Source organism: Priapulus caudatus, unplaced genomic scaffold (assembly GCF_000485595.1).
Source record: "Priapulus caudatus unplaced genomic scaffold, Priapulus_caudatus-5.0.1 Scaffold52, whole genome shotgun sequence".
In the NCBI taxonomy this organism is placed as follows: Eukaryota; Metazoa; Priapulida; class Priapulimorpha; order Priapulimorphida; family Priapulidae; genus Priapulus; species Priapulus caudatus.
In genome coordinates this window covers 42,796-47,463 of record NW_014577113.1, presented here as the reverse complement: position 1 = coordinate 47,463, position 4,668 = coordinate 42,796, and the positions used below count along the sequence as shown (strand labels likewise).

The 4,668-nt window shown below is 51.7% G+C and overlaps 1 long non-coding RNA gene across 1 annotated transcript in view; it reads right to left on the bottom strand.

Moving 5' to 3' along the window:
• Positions 1-4,668, bottom strand: part of LOC106820918 — a 29,800-nt gene that overhangs the window by 16,103 nt on the left and 9,029 nt on the right. The window lies entirely within an intron of this gene.

Genomic DNA, 4,668 nt, shown 5'->3' with positions numbered 1-4,668 from the left:
TTTCGACTGTACTCGTAAAAGCAAATGATGTGCTGAATAAACCAAATAGATATTACACATCACCCAACTCGCCCCCCCGCCGCCCCTCCGCCCCGCGGGTCCACAACCATCGGTCTACCCCGACCGCCCGAATCCCATCCGACACCGCCCACGCCCCAACACTAACCCACCCGCTACACTCCGCCGCCTAAACCGAAGCCATTCTTACCGCGCCCCCCCAAACCCACCACCCCGCCTGCGCTCAAGCAAACCCAAGCCCTTTGTTACCCCGTACGATGGCAAAGAGCACGCGACCGCCTCAGCCCAAAAACGAGACCGAGCGGGCCGACCACCGCGATCCACTCGGGACCACACGGCCACCTGGGGAATACAAACAAAGCCCCCCCACGGCAATACATCACCGGGCGACCCAGGGCAGCATACAACCTAAATTCGCACAGTTTCCAGTTTTAACGACGCCCACCATGTGCGCCGCGAGCGACAACCGTCACGAAATTAGACAGACGCTACGTCTGCATATAAACTGAGCTCGTGCAACGCGTGGCCGTGTGTAGGTCTGGACGAAGATGGATTATAATATAAGTATTACACTTGCAGAGCAGCGAATAGATAATATGGATTGAATCGGTTCATCTAATTCCTCACAAGCCTACGCGCCTATATCTTTCATAAAGCGTTCGCTCCATTCCCGATTTTTCTTCCTCGCGCTCTCAGACACGGCCCCCATTCTCCCTTCGATCTAGGCTCATTTAGCCCATTCTTTCCGCGCTTACGGCGCCACACCCCTGCTTTCTTCATCGACCTCTTTTCTCTCATCTACCTTCCCGATACATGTTTCCGTCGCCTTGCCTTCCTCCACATACACATACACGCACACACACACACTCACGCGCACGCACGCACGCACGCACGCACGCACGCACGCACGCACGCACGCACGCACACACACACACACACACACACACACACACACACACATCACTCATTATTCTCGCCGACATCCATCTCTTCTCCGCTCTTCTATCCTTCTCCCACCTCCCCTCTGCCTCCCCCTCTCTCTCTTTCCATATTCCCTCTCATCCCGCTCACACGTAGCTCTCGCCCCTTCCATACAGCATAGTTCCGCGGCACCATGGGCAATCCTAATGACATGGAAACGCAATATAATGCCACTGCTTTATTTAGTGAATTAGTTGAAATTCTAGCAGAAGTGCAAAGCTCCGATGTCCCGCTGACCGGCAGGCGCAGGGGCGCACGCCACCGCGCTAACCGCCTCGTCACCATGGCGACGCCGGTTCGGCAGACTCCGGCACGGCACTCGTGCGTGCGTGCGGCGCGCGCTCCGCTCGACCCCGGTGTCAACGACTCCACGCGCGCACGCACGCAAGCACGCGCGCACGCCATGGCACGCCACGGCGCGCTCTGTCGCCGTCACCGACGACAACCCACCAGCCAGAACACCCAAGATTACGAAGCTGCATGCACGCAAGGCTGGGTGGCTGGGTGGGTTGTGGGGGAGTATGGTACATGCACACATGACTGGGTGGGTATGGGGGAATAGAGTGCATGCACGCAAGGCTTGGTGGCTGGGTGAGTGTGTAGAGAATAGGGTACATGTACGCATGGCTGGGGGCTGGGTGGGTATAGAGGAATAGGGCGCACGCAAGCATTGGTGGGAGTGTGCAAGGTGATAAGGTGCATACACGTATGGCCTGGTGGGTGTGTGGGATAGGATACATGTAAGCGTGGATGCGAGGACGGGTTAGTGAGGGGATAAATATTCTAACGCTGCATCAGCGGGGTAGCTGTTACCACTGCAGAGGAGACGTACACGGGCAGAGCGCAGTTATGATGGTGTTCCACTCATGCTACATGGTGGTTTTATCTATACAGTGCATTGCTGAGAATTCTTGATAGCGCGTAGGCATACAACGTCTATGTTGCTCCGGCGTTTACTACAACCGACTGACAAGCAGGCAAGACGTCGTTGTCGAAAGGTCACTTTATTGTGGCATGCTGTGATGCTTGGATGCTGGGATGATGTGATGCTGGGATGCTGAGATGTTGGGATGCTGGGATTCTGGGATGCTATGAAGCTAGCATGTTGGCATGTTTGGATGTTAGTATGGCGGGAGGCTATGCTGGTTAAAAGCAGCGAGAGTGGGTGAAAATACGCCTTGCTAAATGTCGTTCGGTGGCAAAAATCAGGGGCAGTGATTCCATACTTCGCCATGCTGAGTTCTCCTCTCGAGCATGTAAACTACGTGTACATAATCGTGTAAATACATCGACGTTGAATTCTAAAAAGAGCTGCGCTTACGTAACACTTAAGCAGTGTTCACATTTCACGAGCTTCTAAAATGCGAGATTTTCGCAAATCCGGCACGTGCCTGACTCCGAGGCTGCCGAATAAAAGAGGTTCAACCGCATTTTAAGTATTTCTTCTATACCTGCATATAGGGTACGGGTGCGTGCGGTATACGTCTAACAAGTACGTCGAGTGATTGACATTTTTTCTCACGAAAATTACCTGCAGCGTGTGCATTATGTGCATAAATGCCACCCGCAGTGAGCCCACAACCTCAAAAGTGCAGATTGGCTCGCCGGAGTTAAGGTTTATTACCGACGTCACCACGCGTTTAGTAATGCGTTTTACCATACGGAGCAACAAACTGTTCAAATTATTTCCTATTTTCTATTGCCAAATTGGAAAGAACCCTCTCAGAATCATAGCGACACACAGAGAGAAACACCTTATTTTTAAGGATATGCGTGGGAACGTTTAATTTTGCGTGGGCGCGCGGGGCAGGCTATATCTATAGGCGGCTATGGTGGAAATGTATCACGGGTATAAATGGCTTTTTCGCTACTAAAATAGTTTGTTAACCATTTACCTAAATGAAGGTTGACCATCCGCTGCCACTGTTGCCCGCCCCCGGAGCGACACTATTTTATCTCCTCCTTCTTCCTTCCTCCTACTCCTGCTGCTCCTTCTCCTACTATTGCTACTTTTCTCTGCCTTTTGCCTACCCATGCTTCTTCTCCACCACCTCCACATCTGCTCCATACCTTTCTTATACATACTACTCCTCCTCATTCCCCCACTCCTTTTTGTCATCCATTTCCTTTCCTCTTCATTTCCCTTTACTTCGCCCGTGTGCTTATTTCTCCCCTTTTATCTTTTCTCCCATTTCTTTTACATCTATTCCCCCTCCCCTATCTCCTCCTCGTCCGCCTCTTTATACACTTTCCGCTCTTCTCCTAGTCCTTGTCCTCCCATTATTGCTCCTCCACCCCCGCTCCTCCTCCTCCTCCTCCTCCTCCTGCTCTTCCTCCGCCTCCTACTTATACTCTTTCTCCGCCTCCTACTTATACTCTTTCTCCGCCACCTTCTCATTCTTACCCAATGAAGATTTTTTCGACAGAGCAGAGAACTGTACAGGCCAGCGGCTATTCCCCTCAATTCGCCGTGTTTCGGAGCCGCCGACGACCGACTCTAGGAATCTCTCTCACGTTCGTCAACTTCCGACTGAATGAAATGAATTTTTCATCGGCAAATAGAGGCAGAGGGAAAACAACGTAGAGAGAAGGTCGCGCGCATGTAGTTACGGGGGGGGGAGGCGTATCACCGGTGTACATCGCTGCACGTCGCGACGGAAACAAATGTCTCCCAGCGTCCACGTTTTGGTAGCATCGCACGCGGCGAAAAAAACCCGCCTAGCAAGGAGTTTTTGCTCGCGCCGTTTGCCCGCTTGCAGATCGCACGAGATAAGTTCACCCAAGAGACGACGCTCTCTGACAGGCATTGATTAATTAGACAGAAAAATGAATTATCAGAATGCAATTGAGTCGAACCCAGCTGAGCTTTTCGCTGGCTTCTCTCTCCCTTCCGTTTGCCCATATCCGCTGGCAGGGAGACTGCCGTCTATGACAGACGCAGGAGATCAGACCATGATCTATGGGAAAGCTAATCTGTGAAATAGAGTTTCTTGCCGTGTTCTCGACGCTCGTGCCGATGTTGTATTTTCCGTAGATGCGCGCGCGGATACGGGCCACGCGATTTGAACGCGGGGTGAAGCAGCGATAGACATCGGGGAGCGGGGCGGCCGTACGCGGGAGATCGCAGCACGTGATGGGCGCGTGTACGTAGCCCTACACCTCGAATCAATCTTCGCGCGCGGTCAGATTTCCTCCGACGATAAATCGACAGGAGTGAGAAGACAGCGCGGCCGTTTAATGCAACGTCGCTGGTGAGAGGTAGAACCTCGCTGGAGAGAGATGTTTCACGAGATAGCCGCACGACTGCTTGTAATTTATCATCTCGGACTTTGTCTACCGGTGGTGTTGCGGTCGTGAATTCGGGGGGGGGCGGAACCTGATGACCTTGGTGGAACATGGACACTACGTAAAATTGATTGACGTGATTTTAATTCTTGAATTATATCTAATTGTTTCTTATTAGAACGTAGCGATAAACTCATGTAAATATGCAAAGAAAACCCGCGATGACGTTTTGTGCTTACATTATCTTAAGCCCACATTATGTATATTTTGGTAAAATTACCTTGGAACTCGCGGAGATAATTTTCAGATGTGAATTTCGGAACACGCGCAATAAACGCGTATGTACGTACATACCCGTGAAGGCAATGTACACGACAAAGTAAA